This window comes from Mustela erminea, chromosome 6 (genome assembly GCF_009829155.1).
Source record: "Mustela erminea isolate mMusErm1 chromosome 6, mMusErm1.Pri, whole genome shotgun sequence".
Classification (NCBI taxonomy): domain Eukaryota; kingdom Metazoa; phylum Chordata; class Mammalia; order Carnivora; family Mustelidae; genus Mustela; species Mustela erminea.
In genome coordinates, this window is record NC_045619.1 from 80906608 (window position 1) to 80930603 (window position 23996).

General features: G+C 38.6%; 1 protein-coding gene across 1 annotated transcript in view; it reads right to left on the reverse strand.

Moving 5' to 3' along the window:
- NELL2 (neural EGFL like 2) overlaps positions 1 to 23996 on the reverse strand; it is a 399311-nt gene that overhangs the window by 374646 nt on the left and 669 nt on the right. The gene's annotated exons all lie outside the window — the stretch shown is intronic.

Below are 23996 nucleotides of genomic sequence, written 5' to 3' on the forward strand. Positions count from 1 at the left end.
GAGTTTAGGCTCTAAGCTAAAAAGAAATTAGTATTAATCAACCATAATACTTACCCACATTTTTTAAAATGGCAATTATTGGGGTGCCTGGGTGGCTCAGCGGGTTAAAGCCTCTGCCTTCGGCTCGGGTCATGATCCCAGGGTCCTGGGATCCAGATGCCATCAAACTCTCTGCTCAGCAGGGAGCCTGCTTCCCTTCCTCTCTCTCTCTACCTGCCTCTCTGCCTACTTGTGATCTCTCTCTCTGTCAAATAAATAAATAAAATCATTTAAATAAATAAATAAATAAATAAATGGGCCATTATTTTAACGGGGGGGGGGGCGGTAAATGAAACAAGGGAATTCTAGAATATTTTGGAGAATAACAGCAAATAGGTCATCAATGTGAATTTTTCTCAGATTCCTTCCCAATTAACTCTCCAGAACCTTCTTCTCTATTACATCTCTCTGGTGCTCCTTGTTGTATCTAACATCATAACCTAATCTACCTTCCTCGCCACAAATCTACCTTCCTCGCCACAACACACTGATCTTCCTGTAAGAGATTTGTATGGAGTATGGGAGTCAAGAAAATGACAAAATTTGAGACATTTCAGGATGACCCACTATAAATCATATTTAACACTTATGGAATACCTGTATTATAGAATCATAGACTCTCAAGGTCAGAAGAGATTTTAAAGGTCTTCCAGTCCAGCCAAGCATCCATTCTCAAAGTCCTTCTGTGATATTCCTGCCAGGCAGCTAAACTATGCTTACTGAAACATGTTGATTGATGGAGAATCCAACATCTACCAGAGTGTCTCATTTTACCTTCAAACATCAGTTCAGCCTGTTATTCATTCTATTTCTATGTCCCTTAAACTAAATAGTTCACTGGGACATTTATTGATAAGAAAACATAAAAACATCTAAGTGACCGGAGCCTACTTTATAGAGACTCTCATTTTATTCAGATGATTGGCGGACCCCTAACAGTTTATTTTCAAAGTTCCCCAAGTGAGAGGCACCTCGGTGGTGTCATCAGTTAAGCGACCAACTCTTGGTTTTGGCTCAGGCCCTGATCCCAGGGTCATGAGATTGAGCCCTGCATCAGGTTCTGAGTTCAGCGTGAGTCTGCTTAGATTCTTTCTCCCTCTCCGTCCTCCTCAGACCCTCCCCCCACCTAAAATAAATAAGTAAATCAATCAATCAATCAATCAATCTTCAAACTTTCCCAAGCAATTTTAATATGCAAGCCAGGATTAGAACCATCACATAAAACTAAGTTCTCTCCACACCACGGTAGAGTTACTATTAGAAAATGTCAGATGAGCCATCTTCCTAAAACTCCTATTTATTAGGCTCAACTTGATTCCCTGATGATTATACAGTAGAATACAGTAACATTATAACATAGAAAGAGTACAAGATTCAAATTCAGACAGAGCTGAATTTGGGACCTTCCTAAGTGAATACCCTCAGCCAAATTATCTAACTATTCTGAGTCTCAGTTTCCCCATCTATAAAAAGAGGATATGATCATTAATGGGGAGTTGAGGGAGATAATATATATTCCACATGGGAATACAACGCTATCACGTTCCTCTGAGCCATCTCTAGGTAAATGTGGTAGAAAAACCCTAGGGTGGCCCCATGATTCCCACTTCTTCTCCCCTTGAGTGTTCACACCAGATTTGCTCTCCCCTTGAGTGTTTGTGGGACCTGTGACTTGCTTCTAACCAACAGAATATGGCAAAGATGAAAAGGATTCTGTGGATATAATTAAGGCCCCAAATCAGCTGATTTGGGGTTAATCCAAAGGAGGATTATCCTGGGTGGACCTGACTTCATCCAGTGAAAGCCCTTAAAAGAGTGACTGGACTCTCTCTGAAGTCAGAGGCTCCAAGCAGCAGAGACTTCCTGTGGGTTGATAAAGTTAGGTCATAGCACATGACCTTGCTCACATGGCAAGGAACTACAGGAACCATGGGTGGCCTTTGGAGCCTCCAGCCAACAGACAGTGAAAAACTCAAAGCTCTCCACCATTGTGCTTCAAGGAAATAAACTGTGCCAACAGCCTGAGTGAACCCAAAAACATATCTTCTCTCGGTCAAGTCTCTAGATGCAAATGCATCTGTGAGAACCTGGGCAGAGGACTCATGAAGTCAGGTCCAGACTTCCGATCCATTGGAACTTTGAGATAATTAACAGTGTGTTGTTTTGAGCCATGATGTTTGTGGTGGTTCAGTTTCCAGCATTAGAAACTCCAACCATTTTCATGTGAATGTTTCAAGTCTGCTCATGGTCTTGGTCCCTCTCCCTAAAACATCTCCACTTCAGCAAACTTTCCTTTAAAGTGCAGTTTGTAAAAGTGGGTGCAACCATCACAGCAAAAATCTATTCAAGCAGAAGGCATCAAAGGATGTGAAATCTGGGGTGGTGGTAGTCAGAAATTTAATGAGAAACACAATATTTACAATTTAATTTGATTACACTCTGTTTTATATCTTAAGGTACAGATCCTCTCTGTTGTGTCATCTCAGATTGAGAGTAAAGAGACATTAGAGCTCTTATTATCAAATTGTTTTGCTAATGAGCCTCTCTTTTTCCATCTGGAAGGTAACCCATGAAATCTGACTTTTGTACTAACTCCAAAGTTTGCAAAGTAGTTTTTTCAGAATTTCAGAGTCATAAAGGTTTCTATTGTACTTTACATGAATCTATTAGTTTGTATAATCACTTGCGCACTGCATAATGACCTCACTCACCTCATGGTAATTTGACCCACTTACATGCACATATGTGTACACAAACATGGGTGTGTACATTCTCCACAATCAGAAGAGCCTCAGAACTCTAGTTTCCCTCTTTTCAGATTTAAACAGGCAAAATACATTTAAAAGTACCTCTGATCAATTCATATCCACACACATCATGAAGCCTCATTCTTTACTTTTGATCATTAATGACTTTATGGCAGAAGATATGATTTTCAATCTTTAATTTCCAAAAGGAGCCTTTCTATTAATCGTCTTTGCAAAGGGACATGCAGAGGAGATTAACAGCACCCCTCTTTTGACACACACCACCAGTCATTCATTGATTCCCAATGTCAAAACTGTTAAGGACCATATATGTATTCTTCACTTTCCTTACTGAGGACATGAGTATATGATCCTAAAGAGACCTAACAAAGATAGATGCTCAGAATGACAAAATGAAAAAATAGAAAGGACTTGTAATCTTGATGACATTGCTCAGCCAATGAATTAACTAGACCTCTACTACCCTACTGATCTCTATGAACATGAGAAAATAAATGCTTTGTGTAGGCCACCTTCTGGGTATTCAGTTACTTGCAGTTACCAACACATTAAATGATACATTTGCTTATTTCCCATCCAAGGACTTACCAGGCCCCACCCTGCTTAGCTTCCAAGATCAGAAGAGATCAGGGTATTCAGGGTTTGGCTGTAGACTACATTTGCCTATCCCTAACAATGTTTAGCCTTTCTAAGCCTCAACTTTTTCAGCAATACAAAAAGGAAATATGGCTGTATAGTCTTTGCACTGATTAAGTTAAGATAAAGTAGCTAAGTTTTTATATTAATTCCAATATGTATGGTGATGGGGCCCTCCACACCAGCAAGCAATTCTCTGGACACCAACTGGATGTCCTACAATTCAACTCCATTTTGACAATACCTACCCAGAAAGCATCAGATTTCACAGGTTAAGGGCTCAGTCCTATAAGAATGTCCTGTGTCCCCCCAGATTCCACTCACTTCAGACACCAGTCACAAGCCCAGATTGTCACCTGTGCTTCCGACACATTGGCTATAAATGGAGGTTCCTACAGCCCCCTCCTTTGGTTCGATTAATTGGCTAGAAGGGCTCACAGAACTCAGCATAACATTTTACTTACTAGACCACTGATTTACTATAAAATAATATAACTCAGGCACAGCCAGATAAAAGCGATGCATAGGGCATGGCATGGAGGGAGGGTGTGGAGCTTCTAGGCCCTCTTCCAGGCTCCTCCACATGTTCATCAACCTATAAGCTCTCTGGAGAGAGAATTTACCTTCTTGGTTTTAAAAGAGGCTTCATTCCATAGGCAAGATTGAACTCACTGGCCATTGGCAATAGATTAAACCACCAGTCCCTCTCACCTCTCCAGTTGAGAAAGTTCCAATCCTTTAACCATATGGTTGGCTCCACTGGCAATCAGCCTCATCTTTAGGTGCCTTCCAAAAGTCACCTCATTAATATAACAAAAGAATTACTGTTCTCATCACTTAGTAAATTCAAAGATTTTAGAAGCTCTGTACCAGAAATAGGAACAAAGCCAAATATATATTTCTTATTGTAAGTCACAATATCACATGAGGTCATTTGCCCTAATCCAATACAACAGTATCCCTATTAAAAGGGGAAATCTGAACACACACACACACACACACACACACACAGGGAAACACACCACATGAACATAAAGGTAGAAATGAGGGTGATGCATCTACAACCCAGGAACACCAAAGATGGCCGACGAACATCAGAAGCCATGAGAGTTGCTAGAAACAGTCCTCAGAAGAAACCAACTCTACCAACACCTTGATTTTGGACTTCTAGGCTTCAGAATTGCAAGACAATGAATTTCTGTTGTTTAAGACATTTAGTCTGTGGTACTTTGTTACAGCAGCCCTAGCAAAGGGTTCAATGTTAAAAGTAAATCCAAATTCCAAAGAAAACCAAACAGCGGCAACAACAAAAACACAGAAAAGAATGTTCATTTTTTAAAGTTACACATTCATAAGCTGACATTTATTTTCATAGATAATTGATCGTAGTACAAAAAAAAGATTCTCAACATAAAGTGTTTACATATGGATTAACCTTAGGTCAGAAACTGAAGAGCTTCTCAAAAGAATATTCCACAGCTGGGGGAAAAAAAAGGAAAGAAGTTGGAGGGCATGTATTTTTAATAGAATCTAAGGGAGAATTTTCAAATATACAAATAGAACAATAAGAAGGGTTAAGAGACAAGTGCACTTTCTTAATAAAACGATGAAATCACAAATGCTAGCATAGATTAAGAAAGTAATCATGAGATGTGAGAAGAAAATCCATTTGGACATATCTTTTAAATTTTAATTCTTTACAAAGCACTGTGAATTGTTATATTTGCATAGTTAATCATTATTTTTTAAGTCTTACAGTTCCTTGAAATTTCCTACTAAAGAATTGTCAGTAAAAAGATGTGGAAGATGTTTTGTATTGAATTTGAATATATTATTCACTTAATTACAACCTTCATGTAACAAAGGTTTCCTAATGTAGTCTCATCTAAAATTAATAGATATATATTTAGTGAGTCCAAATGTTTAATGAGCTACAAGGTTTATTAACATTTCCATTTTATTTATTCTTAGCTTTACTAAAGCTCATCTATTGCCCACAGGCTTGTGATGCACATATCACATAATAAAAAGGCAAAATTAAATTTAAATTCTTATGTAGCAAAATTTCCTACAAGCAAATGAATACGAACATGGCTACATTATTTCAGAACTGCAAGATTTAAAATTGAAGATTAAAGCTTTTATTTGCTTTTAATTAATCTTATATTTGTACAAAGAGAGAGCACAAGTAAGCACCAAATTTACCAACAGACCTAGAAAATGATATTTTGAATAAAAATGGGTACAGTTTCTGCAGCTTGAGGATAGTTCTGCTGCTCAAATAACACCTCCCTCATCTATTGACTGATGGCAGAAATTATTAAAATGATTAATTCTTGTAAAAATATACTTTAAAAAAATTTTTCATTTTTATTATTTATTTGAGATAGAGAATGAGAGAGAGAGCACAAGCAGGGGGAGAGACAGAAGGAGAGGGAGAAGCAGAGCATGGAGCAGGGAGTCCGATGTGGGGTTCGATCCCAGGACCCTGGGATCATGACCTGAGCCAAAGGCAGATAGATGCTTAACTGACTGAGCCACCCAGGAGCCTGAAAATATGAATACTCTTAAAGAGAGTAACACTTTAAGTTGTTCTCAGTGGAAACATTTGAGATCCCACCTAAGTGCACATTTTTATAGCTGGGGGGTGGGGTTTGGAGAGGGAGTAGAGGAAAGAAGCACCTAGATGGAGGCTGGAAGCACCACAACCAGCATTTATCAGTTTCCTATTCTGCTTTTATCGATTCAGGATTCTGTTTTTCCAAATGAACCTCTTCTCATGGAAACCATGATATTGAAGTCAGAGATCCAGACACTGAATAGATGTAGTCTAATTTAGATTTACGTGCAAACGTTTATCGAGTATATTACACACAAGATACTGAGCTAGATTTTCTGGGAGATAAAAAAAAATACAAAAAGACAGAGTGGCCAAGTTCTCAGAAACTTATTATCTGGAAGGGGTATAAAATAAATTTGAAATTCACTAACCATACAGACAGTATACAGCATGGTGGGTAAGAACATGGACCCGAGGGTTACACTGGTCTGAATACTGGCTCCAACTGAAAAGTCACGTCAACATCTCTGGGCTTCGGTTCCTCAACTGTGTAATGAGCATGGCTTGTTAGGAAGCCGAACTGGGTTAATATATATAAAGCCCTCTGAAGTGTAAGCAATAAGTATGAGATAAGCGTCATTTGAGAAAACTATTTAAAAAAGTGAAAGTGGGAGTTCCAGGAAGGGCAAGAGGGCATTTGATGGAAAAATCAGGAATGGCTTTTCTACGATAGGCAGCATAAGGCGGACTATATTACTGACCCCCTCTCCTGCATCAGACACAAAAGAACTCCACCTCTTCGGAAAGTGCTGCTGCCATTCTGCTGTCTGACTGCTTCACTTCACAGGTAGGTAGTACTGCAACTGGCTCTTTTCCTTTTGTTTGCTCTTTCTCCTTGGTCACAATGAGAACAACTCGCACTAAAACTGTCATTTTATAACAAAAATATGTCAACATTTCACATGTAGTCTTCACAAAAATGTCAGCATGAATTTTTATGATGCAAGTGTCATGAATATCCTTCCACATTCATTTATTTTTAATATATGAAGAAGTAAGTTCTTCTCTGTTGGGGGAAAAAGAACATGAGATGAATTTGGTTCAGATCTTGGGTTTTTTTTTGTTTTTGTTTTTTGTTTTGTTTTATTATTTTTTTAAGAATGCCATGGATATTGCTGTGGTTAGGACTCAACCAGATAGTCTAAAATAAATAAAAAATAATTTATCATGTATACACAAAGTACAATATAATGCTTTTTCAAATGTTTATACATCATTTACAACTGACTTAAAAATAAGTCTTAAAAACAGCACTACAGTGAATTAAACCATCATGCTGGGGGCACCTGGGTGGCTCCGTGGGTTACGCCTCTGCCTTCAGCTCAGGTCATGATCCTAGGGTCCTGGGATCAAGTCCCCGCACTGGGCTCTCTGCTTGGCAGGGAGCCTGCTTCCCCCTACCCCCCTTTGCCTGCCTCTCGGCCTGCTTGTGATCTCTGTCAAATAAAATCTTAAAAAAAAAAAAAAAAAAAAAACCATCACGCTGTATACCTTAAACTTACACAATGATCTAAGTCAATTATTTCTCCATAAAACCAGAAAAGAAATCTACACTACATAAACGCCTAAAATATAACCTTTCTGATTTTCTTTTAACTTAAAGAGGTAGGCATTGTGGGGATGCCTGGGTGGCTCAGGTGGTTAATTAAGCATCTGCCTTCATCCCAGGTCATGAACTTGGGATCATGTCCCAGGTCAGGCTCCTTGCTTAGCAGGGAGCTTCTCCCTCTGCCTGCCACTCCCCCTGATATGCTCTCTCTCTCTGACAAATAAATAAATAAAATCTTTAAAAAAAAAAAAAAGTAGGTATCGTGGATTGAATTGTGTCCCAAAAAGTTATGCTGCAGTCTTAAACCCCACCCCCATACCCATAAATGTGAACTTATTTGCAAATATGATCCTTGCAGATGTAATCAAGTCATGAGGTCATACTGGACCCGAGTGGACCTTGATCAAATGACTGCCATTGCTACAAAAAGAGGAAATTCTGGACAAAGAGAACAGACACAGAACAGAAGGCCACGTAATGATGGAAGCAGAGACTGGAGAGATGAAGCTAACTGCAAGCCAAGGAATGACAAGGATTGTAGGCAAATGCCAGAAACTGGGAAGAGGAAGGGGAAGGATTGTTCCCTATGGACTTCAGAGGGAGCATGGCTCTGCTAATGCCTTCATTTCAGACTCATGGCCTCTAGAACTGATAAAAAGAATAAATTTCTTTGCTTTAAGCCACTTGGTTTGTGGTATTTGGTAATGGAAGCCTTACAAAACTAATATGATAAGTCAATTCATTCATTCAGGAATACCTACCAAATCTGCTATGTGCTGAGCACTGCACCCAGCGCTGGGGACATGATGTGAGCAAGTGCAACAGAGTCCCAGTTCTTGGGCACATAAATTCATGAACAATTAACAGCCAAAACATACTATCACTCAAGAAGTTTGATTGCAGGCATCCTACCCAAAGTACCTCTCTCAAGTCATCCTTTAACTCAATAGTTTAATTTTCTTTATAATCTTCATCACTGTATGAAATTATTGTTAATGCTCTCCCTTCATTCCAGCCTCAGGTTTTAGAAGAGTATGTGACATTGTTCCTCAGATTTTAGAAGAGTATGTGACATTGTGGACACCCAATATTGAATGAATGAATGAATGAATGAATGAATGAATGAATGAATTTTAAAAGTTACAACATAAGAGAGTATTTATTAAGGAGATGTAAACTTTTCTAAAAGGTCAAAAGAAGCTTTCCTGGAAATGATACTTGGGAAGAATAAGAAATAGGAATTAACTGCTCACTGAGGACTAACAAGAGTTAATTTGAAGAACAGACAGAAAAGAGTGTTTCAAGTAAAGGAAATAGCACTTTTGAAGGCCTTGAGGCAGGAAAGAATATAGCACATTTAGAAACTCATAGCACAGGGTGGCTAGAGCCCCATATGTGAAAGGAAGGCTATATCAAGTTGAGTCTGATGAAGCAGGCAGTGGCCAGATCACTGAGGTCAGGATATTGACCAGGATATGGAGGCCAGGTCAAACATTTTGGCCTTAGTCTGGTAGACAATGGGGAACTTTTTCAGGGTTTTCAGAATGAGAGTGAATGAGCACATTTGTCGTTTAAAAATTTCTCTTTGGTTCCTGGCTACATATTGGAAGCAGACAAGAGTGGACATAGAGGATGAATTAGGGGCTATTACAGCACTCTAGATGAAAGACAGAGTAGCCCAGAGAAGGAAACCAGCTATGAAGATAAAGACAGATTAAAAAGTTGTACAGTGGTTTAAAAAAAAAAAAAGAGGATTGTGATGGATTAGATGCAGAGTAGTGAAGGACGAGGACCAGGCTTCTGGCCCATGCTGTTGGGTGAAGGGAGTACTACTTCTTCTGCTAAGGAACTGGAAGAGAATTAGGTAGCAGGGGCATGAGTAAAAGAGTTCCGTTGTGACCATGCTGAGTTGAGTGTCTAGTGACACACCCAGATACAAGGGTAAGTAGGCAAGGTCACAGATGAACCTGGATCTTGGCAGAGAAGCCTGGGCCAGTAACAGCAGTGTGAGGCAATCACAGGCCTAGAGATGGCCCATGGGGAAAGTATTTAGAGAGAAGAGAAAAAGGTTTTAGATTATGTCTTGAAAAACTAAAGCACTTGGATATATCCTTAATTTCTTTGCAACCTAGAGAATTTTTTTGATTCGCTTCAACATGACCTTTCTACTGTCTAATTTGTTTTAAAATAATTAAAAACATATTGAACAACATCAAATCTTTTGGATTTTATTCTAAACACTGAGATCCTAAATGTCACTTAATGGGGATTATAAAACTGAATTTTCTTCAGATGTATCTACCAATGATAAACATATAGGAATTAAGCCACTTGGCATTTATTATATACATTTACCAACTTTGAATAAGTTTTGGATAAATACTTCTCACAAGATATCAACTTGGCTTGCAATAGTCAAACCTCCTACATGCATACCTACTTACAAACCCAAGAAAAGTTAATGTCACCAGATTGAATTCTCATTGTCTTCTCAACTTTGAACTAATCTTTCATTTTCTGATATGCCTTTGGAGTATGGAGAACTTCAGGACTAGAAGAAAAGCAAGAAACAGAGCAGGGACTTAATACTACGACTAGTTAACAAAACTAAGTTGGGGTCACAGGAGTGTCAGAACACATGTAGGAGGCAATAACGTGTAGAGCGTTCTTTCTAGAAACACCTTTGATAAAGGCAATATTAGGGAATGTTTATGAAACCAAATTTATAGTTAACTTACAGGAAAATTGCAAATTTTAAGATGCCTTGTTATTTATAAAAGCTTATTTCAAATTAATGCAGCTTTGGGGCGCCTGGGTGGCTCAGTGGGTTAAAGCTTCTGCCTTCAGCTCAGATCATGATCCCAGGGTCCTGGGATTGAGCCCAGCATCGGGCTCTCTGCTCAGCAAGGAGCCTGCTTCCTCCTATCTCTCTGCCTGTCTCTACTTGTGATCTCTGTCTGTCAAATAAATAAATAAATAAAACCTTGAAAAAAAAATTAATGCAGCTTTGAAGAGTCTTACATCTTAAAATTTATTTATTCTGTTCTCTTCTATCATTCTTGATTCAATAACTGATCAGTTATAACATAATCACCCTTTCCTCTACTCCACTTACTATTTACATCAATAACAGTGTTGATCACACAGAATCATAAGAATTTTAAAACTATAACCCTCTTTAGAAGTAACCTGGTTCAATTTTTTTTTCATAGGTGAGGAAAGACAGGCTCAAAAGCTTTAACTGACTTCCCTAAAAACACATGGATACAGCAAAAAACATAATTAGTTTTACCTTTCTTTGGCTCAAGCCAGTATACTACCATTTATATGGAACAATTCATCTTTCCATATTTGTACCTGTACCAAGCTAGACACCATCTATCATATACATAAGTTTTACCCCACTATAAGTAAGCTTTAATAGTAGACATAAATCAACTTCCTAATTATCTTTCAAAGGTTATGTACATCCTATATTGTATAATAAGACTCTTATGAAAGAATATCAATGAGCTTTAAGCTTTCCACTCTCTGTTGCAGAATGAGGTCATATTTAGAATGCCCCTCCACCCCATTAGAAAATAAAATCTGCACTTCTACAAAGAGTCCTCAATTCACAATATGCAGGGGAATCCTAAAGGGAAACCACATTATCTGTAACACCCTATCACAAAAATAGGGATTTGACTTTCACTGTTCCAGAAATCTCATCGAATTAAAAGGGTTTGTAAGTGCTGAATTTTCTAAAAATATATGACAAAGATATTATTCATCTTAGAGTTTATCCTATTTGCTTGTTGTTCTTCTAAATGACCTCTGGAAATATTACAATTTTCATTTCATGAGCAGGGAAGACCTTCATTCCTGCTTTAATGAAGTAATTTTAGAAATGAGTTTCAGAGACAGTAATAGGGCATCACTATGGACACAATGGAGGGAGAGACATTCTTTGGCTAAGCATGACTCAACATCCACATCTTAGGATATTTATTTATGTAACAGGAGAATTTGGCATATATTTAAGATTTCCTCATGTTCTCACTGCAAATTAAATAAAATCCAAATGCTTGGGTCCCAGAAAACCAACCACCATCTTGACACCACCTAACTCCAGTCTCATCTCAGACCACTTCCTCACTTACTACCTGTCCACTGTGTGTCCCTTGAAAGCGACAACTTACATTTCACTTAAAGACTTTTTTAAGGGGTGCCTGGGTGGCTCAGTGGGTTAAGCCACTGCCTTCAGCTCAGGTCATGATTTCAGGGTCTTTGGATCAAGTACCAGCATCGGGCTCTCTGCTCAGCAGGGAGCCTGCTTCCCCCCTCTCTGCCTGCCTCTCTGCCTACTTGTGATCTCGGTCTGTCAAATAAATAAATAAAATCTTAAAAAAAAAAAAAAAAGACTTAAAAAAGATATTTATTTATTTATTTATTTACTTGACAGAGAGAGACAGCAAGAGAGGGAACAAAAACAGGGGGAGTGGCAGGTTTCCTGCCAAGCAGGGAGCCTGATGCAGGGCTTGATCCCAGGATCCTGGGATTATGACCTAAACTGAAGGCAGACATCTAACAACTGAGCCACCCAGGTGCCCCTGACTGAAAGACCTTTACCTTTAGCTTTTTGTAATGCCTGGAATATTCTTTCCTTTGATCATCACAGAGCAGAGTGGTCTGCCCTTACTATAGTGTCTATATGCCCACTGTATATTACCTCATGGCTCTCCCATTAGCCTGTAGGGCGTTTGTTACTATCTCAAATCATTGCTATTTTACAAGTGCATTATCCACCTCTCCCCCCCTGGATTGTAAGCTACATGAGGAAAGGGACTTTAATCCTAATTTACCACTTAGTCCCGTCGCACATAGATCAGTATCGAGCACATACCTGATACCCAGTTAGTAGGTATTAAATGCATGTAAAATTGATGTTGCTCTAATATTTTATATACCTTTTGTTCACTCAGCTAACATTTATTGTGTACACTGTGTGAGATAACCTGTTTGGCATTACCTAACAGGGAAATTTAAGAACAGAATTTGTCAAATTCCTCAGAGTTGGAGGAAACTCAAATCCTAAAGTTAAAAAACTTTAGGATTGAAGTTGAACACAGAGATTACCTAGTGCAGCTTCTTTGTCTGCATGGGAAGGAAGGGACAGAGATAATAGCGTCTTGCCCAAAATAACACGGTTTTTACTGTGTTTCTAGAAAAGAAGTTGCGAAGTCAGATCCTCAATGAAATATTTAAAGCACTGAAGTTTGCTTCCCAGCAATGAAGTCAAATTTACTACTATAATTATAAATACTATTACTGTGATTACTACTAGCACTTCCACTAGACCCCTCTGTGGATGTCACATAGCACTTTGCTTCCTAAACATGGGAATGAACTGTCTCTAAAACACATACCACATCCTTTAAATACCAAACAATTAGATCAATTCAGTCCCACTCCAATACATAAATTTTATCGACTCTTCATCAACTGACAAGACTATCACCGGCTCGAACAAGCTGACAATACCAAGGACTGCAGCCCCAAAGGGTTGAATCATCAGCACCAAAAAGATATTATCACACAAATGAGGCTAACGCACTGAATTAAGTTTTCCATGTGGTGTGTAAGTTAAGGCTTGCATTACCTCACATAGTGCCTATAAGATAAGGGTCAGCAAATAATTAATTGAGTCTGTTACAAATGCTAAGTAACCATCAAATGAAGGCTGGACAGACGGATGAATGACCAACTGAAGGAATAAACGATTCAGTCCAGGAAAACTCCTATCAGCAGGGGCAAGCTCCTCTCTCTGGATTTCCCATGTGCTTCTCACAGCGCTAGATACAGCCCAGCTGACAATTGGCATCATTCAGGGAATCAAAGAACTTTCAGGGTTAGAGGTAACTTAGGACAAGCCTTAAGAATTTGATTTCACTCTGAAGACTCCACTTTACCAAACTTACCTCACCCCAATGTGCAAAATCTCTCCTAATAAATGACAAAAAAAGTCCCTTTGGGGACACCTGGATGGCTCAGTCAGTGAAGCATCTGCCTTTGGCTCGGGTCATGATGCCGGGTCCTGGACTCGAGCCCTGAGGTAGGCTCCCTGCTCAGAGGGGAGCCTGTCTCTTCCTCTTCCTCCAGCCCTCCCCCTGCTCATGCTTGCTCTCTCTCTCAAATAAATAAATAAAATCTTAAAAAAAAAGCGCCCTTCAGTTTTGATTTTAGTTTACTGACAATAAAAAGCTCATTTCTTTTAAGATATAACGATATTTGAATATAGAAACACTTCATTTTCTTACTAAGTCTGTTGGGAATTAAGGAATCTAGTGGGTTTTAAGTATATCTAAAATGAATCCAGTCAGGATCGTCCCAGCGGAGCCTAGGTTAGCCTGTACTTTGCACACGGACAAAGTGAAGCACAGGAGAGTTGTAGGTGAGGGGAAGGAGGAAAAGGAGCTTCCTTTCACCTGGCAGTCCTCCTCTTACCACGATCCTCTAAAAGTCTGGAAGCCCCCTTAACATGCTCTGCTTGCTGCCTGTATCATGGTGACACAATAAATCCCTTTTGCAAAAGCCCTCATCCTGTGTGTCCTAAATAGCACAGTTAGTGATCCTGAGGGGCACCCTCCCCCAACTTGTGCTCTCTCTTGAGCTCTCTCTCTCAAATAAATAAATAAAATCTTAACAAAAAAGAAAAGAAGAGAAGAGAAAAGAAAAGGAAAGAAAAGAAAAGAAAAAAGAAAAAGGAAAAAAAAAAAGAAAGACATCCTGAGGGGCACCTGGGTGGCTGGGTTGGTCAGGCATCCAACTCTTGATTTCAGCTCAGGTCATGATCTCAGGGTTGTGAGATCCAGCCGGGAGATGGGCTCTGCACTGGGCATGGAGACTGCTTGGAATTTTCTCTCTCCTTCTGCCCCTCCCCCTCCCCCACCAAAAAATTTTTAAAAAAAGAGAAAAGAAAAGAAATTCTGAACTTTTCCTCACACAGTAAGCATATTTCATATTAAGTTTGTAGACTTCACCCAAAGTTACATGATATGGCAGTTAGATACACAATATGTTAATGGCTAAAAGTTATATACACGGTGTAGGTTATTAAAATGGTTAACAGGCTCTGGAATCACAGAAACTTGCACTCAGATCCTAGCCACTCTAGCCAGCTGCCTGACCCCTGGGGCATTATCTAGTATCTCTAAGTCTCAGTGTTTTCATCTGTGAAAGCCCAAATGCAGTATGTGTTCCACACTATTACTGTGTGAATTACATAAATGCTTGATATGCCTGCCACATGCTGGACCTTCAAGAAAAGTGATGAGCGATAGCAGTAACAAGAGTATAAATGGCTTAAATACTTCAAGCACCATCTAAAGCATGGACATATCTCATACATATTCAGCAAATTTAAATTTAACCATGGCTTTCCCATCCACTCACCAGTACACGATCCAGATAGGAGTAACGGGAGAAAAGTGAACCACAACCTGTCTTCTCTTCTGTAGGAGTTTTCTAATTAGCAGATTATCTAATTTACTCCATACAAATGTGCAAGTGGTAAACACAAACCGTTGCCTCAGACGTCGATAACTTAAGTGATTTTATAAATGTAAATGCATTACAAACTCATTGTAATTAGACATAATTAAGGACTGCACACCATAATTTATTTCTCTTCATGTTGGACTTTTCATTTAATGAATTTATGATTCTAACAAGGAGACTATGTTAGAGCATTAATTAAAATCCGTAGTATTTTGGTTCAATATGTAATTTTCATTAAAGATACCCAGTATGGTCAATAAGAATCTCAAAAATAACTCACTCCTGAAATATTTTAAATCTAAGTCTTCTGAACATACTATTATTAGCAATAATCTTTTTGGTTTTTACTTTTCAGAGTTAGTAGATCATTAGAAATACTGAAATTTTCTTCCTGGAAAGATCTGATTGAAATCAGGTAGATTTCAATCAATTTTCTTCCTAGATAGATCTGTGTTTTTCACATAAAGGGGGCTCAGAATCATTATTATAAACTGATTCAACTGCAAATTTATTTGCAAATTTGGGGAAGTCTTAACATTAAAAGAAAACTAAAAAATATTTACAACAAACCGAAGGATATGATTAAACACCAAAATATGTAGTTAAAAAAAGTCCTGTATCTGAGATGTTTTTCCACTTGAGGATAAACAATAATAAAATACCCAGTTAATTAACAACTCACTTATTTCAAAACACCCAAACTATGAGTAGTACTAAAGAATATTAAAATATTACTCATAATGATTTAAAATAGTTCATAATGAATATTGAGCTAGACTGTGTTTAATGATTTTTTTTCTTCTTGCTAACCAACTGTTTGAAGAAAATTAATGCAAAAAATGTCTATTTTATCTCATTGCTGGTAATTATACATTGTGTACTAATTCTTGTTATTGGCTATTCCATGGCTATTCCTATGGAATTCTCTAAAATCAGATAGGAAATCTGGTTTATCAAGTGACAATCTTACAGTCTTTCTCATATGTCACTTTTATCTGTAAAGAAATAAGGGGTTGGGGAGAGACTTTAAAAGAGAAAACCTTGAGCAGCTAGACTCCAAATAATTGGAAGAACTACAGCGCCATCTTGTGGAAGGAAGAGTCTAATTAGTGAAATGCTTTGATTCTATCAGAGAAGAAATGTGATTGAATTCTTGGCCATCAACTCTAATTTCTTTTAATGATATATTACTTTAAAACCTTTAGTCTGGAAAGTCTAACAGCAAAGGACACTATTATGTAAGGGCCTAATATATATTATACAGAAACCAGATGAACTATGTCTATTTTATGGATAAAGAAAATTCAAAGCTAGTATCTTTATTAGAGGTTGTCTTAATAAAGAAGGACCCTATAAAGAGGGTGAGAGATGGAATATGAATAAAGCTGGAGGTCTTGGTTATTCCATCCTTTTTTTCAAAATGAAATGAATAAGGAAGCCCTTAACATGACTGCCATACAGTTTCTGAAAAACTCATTAAGGAAGGATTTCCTTTAACATCCATAATCATAAAGTAAAAAAAGTCAAGGAAGTGGGAAGGGAAATAAGGTTGGCTGGGTGAAGTGAGAGCAGCACAAATCTCTTTCCTTTCTCATAATTCAATTAATCAAATTTTACTGAGAGCCTACGGTGTGACAAACACTTGCTAAGCACAGTGAGTAAAGACACTTACTGACTAGTGAAGTACACAGATCATTTCAAAGTGGAGAAATGCTCAGGAAGGCCTGTGTCTGCAGGACGCCGAACAGAACTTTGAGGGGTACATCCTCCCAAATCAGTGGTTAGAACCAAACAGTGAACCCTGCATGAATCCTATACTGCAACATACTTTTGGAAGTACTTTTCAGACTACTGTGTTTCCATATAAACAAACAAACAAAAAAGCATAGAGTACAGAATTTCTCCTTTATAGAACTAAACGTCCTGTCCTTCTTTTGTGCTCCCATACGATTTGCTCATAACTTAATATGGAACTTTACTTCTTAAGAATAATTAAGAATAATTATTTACCTGCCTGCTTCTCCTAAGATTGCAAACTTTATTAAGGCTGCCTCACTTACTTAACACCAACCACAGTGCATAAAGAGCACTCGACCCATGTTTGTTAAATTGAATTGGTTATATATTACAACAGTATTTGGCCACAGGGATAAGCTCCTGAGTAGGAATAATACAGGTGTTCCTTCAGACACCCGGACTAGCACTATAAGCAGGGATACCCATTTCTTTCTAAGATTGTCAGCTCCCAAGCTCTTGTTTGCGGGCTTTGATCCCTGAACCATTTTTAAAACTCCCATCTCCTAAACAAATAAGGGCAGTGGATAAAAGAAAACTTGTCTCTGTATCTATGCTTTTAATTTGGGCAGGGGGTGGCGGGAACGTAGGTATGATTTTTCTCAATTTTCTTCCTTTAGGCAAACAAAAATCTAAACAGGTACTGACCTAACATAGAACTAACAAGAGTAAAATAAAAACATTAACATTATCCCAGAGGACTTCAATCTCCCAGTGTGAGGCTTTTGCCCTTGCTTCCCTCTGCCTCACCTCTGTCCACCCTCAATTCTTAGCTCCCACTCACCACCCCTCGTGCCTGGACTTTTCTCCTTATCTAAAATATTAACACCTGATCACAGAAGAGAATTTGTTACAAATCATTAGCAAAAAACGGTTGGAAAACCAATGCCTGTTTTCCTAGACTAACTTTTATTTCTTTTATTTGGCCACATTTTTGGTACTCACCTCAACCTGTTCACATCCAGATGCTCATCAGTAACTTTTAACCAACTGGACATAAAGGTCTCTGAAGAAACCACTGTTAAACAGGGAATTCCTACACTTGCGGAATATCTAGGTGCTAAAATAGGCAAGTCTACCAGTACGGTTGTACCGTATGTATGCGCAACAAGTACTGAATTCTCAGCAACTCTACTCTTAAGTGAGGGCCCACAGTTTTAGAAGCTGGCTTGCAAAGAAGAAATGCTCCAGGAATCATTAAATGAGAGGAAAAATCTTGATGGGAAATAACAATTCGTTTAGCCCTCTGCAGGGTCAAGGCTGTAAGCACTGCATTTTAAATGCAATACTACAAATCTGTCTCATTTAAAATGCCATCCAAGACTTGTACTCTCGCAATACAAAGTGTTAAGCACAAAGCTCATATTACAGTCTATTTCTTAACTCCGACTTTTGATTAAACAAGATAGTTATACAAAAGGTCCAGGCGTAGTAGCTGGTACTTAACAGTTTCTTTCCCCTTTGCCTTTGGAAGAAAAAGGCCTGGGAACATGTCTCTCCTTTCCTTAGAAAAATGATAAAACCTCTTTGAATCTCAGTTTCTGTCTGTGAAGGACAGTAACACCACCTCATCCAGCCTTTGGAAGGGATAAAAAATATCACCTTGTAAATAGCTAATTGTAAGTAGTTACCCAGTAGAGAGTAGCTATTATGGTCAGTGCTGTTATTATTATTTTTTGAGTGGTTTGGCATAAAGTGCATACTCCAACTTCTAACCTTTACAACACTCACTGAAACCCAAATCTAAGTAGAAAAACTATGCTTGAATCTTGTTTGTTTACACAGAGAACCTCAGAGGTGGCTAAGCACCTCCACTATTCCCAATTTTTTAAATGCAAGTTTTCCGGTGTCAGCCTTGGGGTTTTAATAACAAAACTGCATTATTCAGCTATTTTCTAGTTTGTTCTTTATTAAAAATCAGTTTCCAAGGAGAAAATCCAATTGTGCCAATACAAAATCCTAGGAGTGGTTGACTGAAAAATCCAAGATCTTGTTGAAAAAGACATGAATGGGTCCTTTAGTAGCTCTGAGGGAGCTAAGTTGAAAATGCCAAGGAAAGTTGTATTTTTGTAGTTGTTATTTTATTACCCTTTCCAGCAATTTTCCACTTGAATGGCCTTTAAACTTGTAATTTAGGCACACTTTATTCTTTATTGTATTTCAATCTGGGAGGCAAATAACTTCATCAACTTAATCGAAGACTGGGAACCACCAAGACTTCTGGTTAGAGTTCTAGTATTGATTTAGCTCTTAATTTCCCATTAATTAAAATAGGACAATAACCAGATTGCTTTCAGGTCTGTGTTGGCAAGACCTGCTTGCTCCATCTTTGATTCTCCCTTCCCCTTTCCACTGTCGGTGCTCAGAAAATATTGTGGAGGGGTGCCTGGGTGGCTCAGGTCATAATCCCAGAGTCCTGGGATCGAGTCCCACATTGGGCTCCTAGCTCCATGGGGAGTCTGCTTCTCTCTCTGACCTTCTACCTTCTCATGCTCTCTCTCACTTCTTCTCTCAAATAAATAAAAGAAAATAAAAATCTTTAAAAAAAAAAAAGAAAATATTGTGGAACTGAATTTATCACAGTAAAATTGCTTCCACTAAACAATTGCATGTTAAGTAAAATTCAGCTTAAGATCATTATGATGGCTTTCTTCTTTCTAACAAACCATGCGTATTCCCTTCTCAACACAGTTCTCGTTGCCTCATACAAAACCCACGAAATCAATTTCTCCTGGTTTTGTTCACTCCAATCACTTCTGTAAGCCTAAGAGAGCCTAAGACTGAGCTCTGGAGCACTCCATTATTTTCAAAAACATTTCAAGTTACAAATGATGATCCAGCCAAAGAGACTGAGAAGAAAGATAGATGATGATAATACAAAATAGTACAGATAATACAAAACAGTAGATGATGATAATACAAAATAGATGATAATACAAAATATTCACTGAAACCAAGTGAAAAAAAATTTCAAGAGGCAGAAGTGATCAATTATGTTAAACACTGATGATAAGCAAAGGAAGATGAGGACAGATTACAGATCATCAGACTTGACAGGTGGAGGTTGCTGTTGGCTCATACAGGTGTGGTTTTGGGGAAATGAAGCTTGATTCGAACTGTTATGAAAATGGGAGCTGAGACTATAGAGACACTAAGGTTTGCTATACAGGATAGTAAACAAGTTCGTTGCTACCACAGACACAGAAGTTAGGGAGATTTTTTTTTTTCTCCTTTTGTTGAAGATTTTTGATTAATATTACAGCACTGATGGCAGAGAAGAAAGGAGACATGTAATTATCCAAGACAAAAGAGAGATAATTAGGGGGCGTCTCGGTGGCTCAGTCCATTGAGTGTCTGCCTTCAGCCCAGGTCATAATCCAAAGACCCCGCTCCTTCCTCTCCCCCTGCCCCCCTCCCCACTCACGCTTGCTCTCTCCCTTGTGCTCTCAGTCTCTCTCTATCTCTCTCTCTGTCAAATAAATAAATAAACAGAAAGAGAAAGAGAGAGAGAGAGAATTATGTCATTACAATTCTTGAGAAAGTGAAAAGAGACGGAGTCCGGTGCACAAGCACAGGGTTATCCCAAAGTGGGGAAAGAGATGCTTTCATTGTAGTAGAAGGCTACAGATGTGGGCAGGCTGTTCGGTGGAAAAGTGACATTATTTTCTGATTGTTTCCTCAGCGAAGTAAGAAGGAAAATCATCCACGAAGAGCGAGAAGCATGAGGACAAGTTGGAAATTTGAGAAGAAGAGGGGGTAAAATAGTAATCCCCGAGAGAGAGAAAATAAATCAATAAGGAAGGGGCAGCTGTGGTCGACTGAATTGCAAAGACTGCACAAAGGCCCACTCGACACAGTCAGGAAATTTAAAAGAGATCAATTAGAATAGTTAGGTGTTTTTTTTCTGACGATCAACTACAAGCTTGGGAAACATATATTGACTGCTTATTATGTGCCAAGCACTAGTCAAAGCATTTTATTTTTACTAATACTTTTGAGCCCACAACAACCGCATTAGATAGGTACAGATGAGGAACCAGAAGCAGAGAGACATTAGGAAATTTATCCAAGTCACATAGCTAGCAAATGCTACCCCAGGATTAAAAAAGTATAGGTCCACAGCTCAGACCTTTAACCACTAAACTATACTACCTTTTTGCAAATAGGTGGGATTAACCAGTATTGGGTTTTTTGCCCTTTGCATAAGGCAGAGGGGAGGCAAGGGATCTGAGGGTGTTTGCAAGTAATTAGACAATGTAACCCAATCTGGACAGGGAGGAAGTGAGAACAGGAACTAGAGAGGTGGACATTAAACATGGCATCACCAAGGGCACCCTCCTGGCTTGGTCGGGAGAGCATGGGACTCTTGATCTTGGGGTTGTGAGTTTGGGCTCCAGGCTGGGAGTAGAGCTTATTTGAAAAATATATAAATAAATAAAATTTTTAAAAATGGTGTCACCAATAGATTGGAAGTCCTGGTGTAATTGAAAAATTACCATGGAGGCAGTGAGCTGAATGAGATGTTAGAAATTGAGATTTTGGGGACACCTGGGTGGCTCAGTCAGTTAAGCTGCTGCCTTTGGCTCAGGTCATGATCCCAGAGGCCTGGGATTGAGTCCCACATCCGGCTCCTTGCTCAGCAGGGAGCCTGCCTCTCTCTCTGCCTCTGCCTGCTTGTGCTCGCTCTCTCTCTCCCTCTCTGACAAATAAATAAAATAGTTTTAAAAATAAAAAAATTTTTAAAAAAAGAAATTGAGATTTTGAGGGCGGTATAGTTATTCCTAAGGACAAAATGTAAGGTTTGGCCAGAAGAACTGGAAGCTAAAGTCAGAATGAAAGATGAGGAAAAAGTGTAAGAGAAAAAAGTGAAGGAACTAAAAAAATCAGGGACTAGATGAAGTTTTCACATAATCAGGGGTGGTGATGGAAAGAAGAGCATGAGCTGGGTGTTAGTCTTCACACACTGAGAAAGACTGCCTAGAAGAGAGGGAAATTGCTACAGGAGGAAGAGATGCAAAGAATCAGAGAACCTTGTTCTGAACAGGGGTTACCAACTCATCCCAGTTTGCCTAGAACTCTCCCAGTTTTAGTACTGGAAATCCTACATCCTGGTCTTCCCTGAGCTGGGGATTCTGAGAGCGGAGGAAGGAAGAGGTATTTCGTGGAAGAAGCAATAAAAAGATAATGCCTGGTTTATTTCCAGGTCCTGTGTGATGTGGCTGTTACAAATTTTAAATTATAAAACTGCCATGTGGTGGTTACTACTCTACTCAGCTCCTCATCTCAGAAGGTGAGATGTGAGCTTTGCTCCGATGATCTGCTTTATTTGAGACAAAGATTTCTGACACATTTTCCTCCCATTTTGTCTGACTTTTTCCCTTAAGGATGGCAATCATGTTTCCGATCTCATTAAACCTAATATGTTCTAAAAGCTCTAGCTGTTGTCTATCATCAATAAGTGCTCTAAGTGCCTGAATGGGTTCCCTGGAAAAGACTGCTCAGTTAGGACTGTAATAGCCCACTACAGAGCCTGAGCCCTCAGGGAAGGATTAGTAAGGCAGAATCAGCCTACTTCCATGCGTCATGCCTCTGCAGCGAGACACAGCTCTGCCAGAGATGAATCTGCAAGCCCCACTCCACTATTTCAAAGGCTTCTGGGGCTAAGGTTCAGAGAATCATACTATTTCACAGATAGAAAACACATTAAGGATACTTTAGAAGTTATTAGAGTCATGGCAATCATCTTCTTGGACTGAGCCCTTGCATGAATTCTCCACTCAGATTGTGCACTAAATGTAGCTTCTGTGTATTTCCAGTTTCACGTGTCAGTAAAGGCTCCAGGATATTTTCTGATTTGTTCAAGGACCGAACACGAACAAAATTTGTCAAAATAGCATCTACACAGAAGAAGACTGAAAGGATATGCTAAAGGTTAACTGGACCATGATCCAAAAGCTGCCAGGAGACCACCAGGCTTGGTGTGAGCTGCCTTCCAGAGCTTTCCTACCTTCTAACCAAACATACTCTTCTCTCTCCTTGCTCTTGTCACTAAATTTCTCAAAAGCAAATTCTGTATTTCTTCAACCCCAGTTCACTCCTTGACTTGCAGTCTGACTTTGGCCCGTATCCTCTCAGAAGGTCACCAGTGATTACACTGGTAGTCATTTCTGAGAATATCCCAGTTTCCTATACTTGTACTATTTTGAGCAAATACAAATAGACTGTGTGAATAGGAGCTGATGGTTATACATTTGTCAATCTCATACAAAATTATAAATGAGAAAAAAAAATCCTTGGATACACCACATATCTTAAGTTGAAATCTAAACTTCTATCTCTCCAATTCAGGACTTAACTCTCTGAAATTTCAGCAGCACTTAAAATCATTTGCTGTCTTTTCCCTGAAATTATCTCAAGCCTGTCCTATTTTTTTTTTTTAAATATCTCTTCTCTTATTCACCGATTATTTTTTCTTCCTTCTATCTTCAAAATCAGTGCATTACATTCTATATAATTCTAGAAAAACTTTTACCAACATGTAATTTTAACTTCTTTTTAAATTCTTTAAAATTCTTTTAAAATTCTCTTCCTCAGAATATTTTTTTTCTGAATGTTCCTCTTTGGTTTTCTTTTTTTTTTTTTTTTTTTTTAATTTTTTATTTCCTCCTTTGGTTTTCTTAATGGTTTCTTTTCTTCCTCCAAAGACAGGTAATCCTTAAGAACCTACATTTGTACTTCTCGCTGCTTTCTACAAGGCTGGTCTTTATTAGCTGTGTTGTCTACTATTGTAATTTCAACTGCTATTTTGAAACAGAATGCAGCCCACAGAGAATGTTTTGAGAATTCCTTCCTGCACTTCCAGCTCATGGTTGAACCTCTCCACCTGGGTCTCCTACAGTTACCTCACATTCTATCCCAAATCCCATTCATCTCCATAACCAAAACCAATTCTTCTGATCTCCCTAACTCTGTTAAAGAATCCACCACCCTCACGGTCACCCAAACTTGAAATCTCTATTTCTAACCCACCGTAGTCAGTCAAAATTTTTCA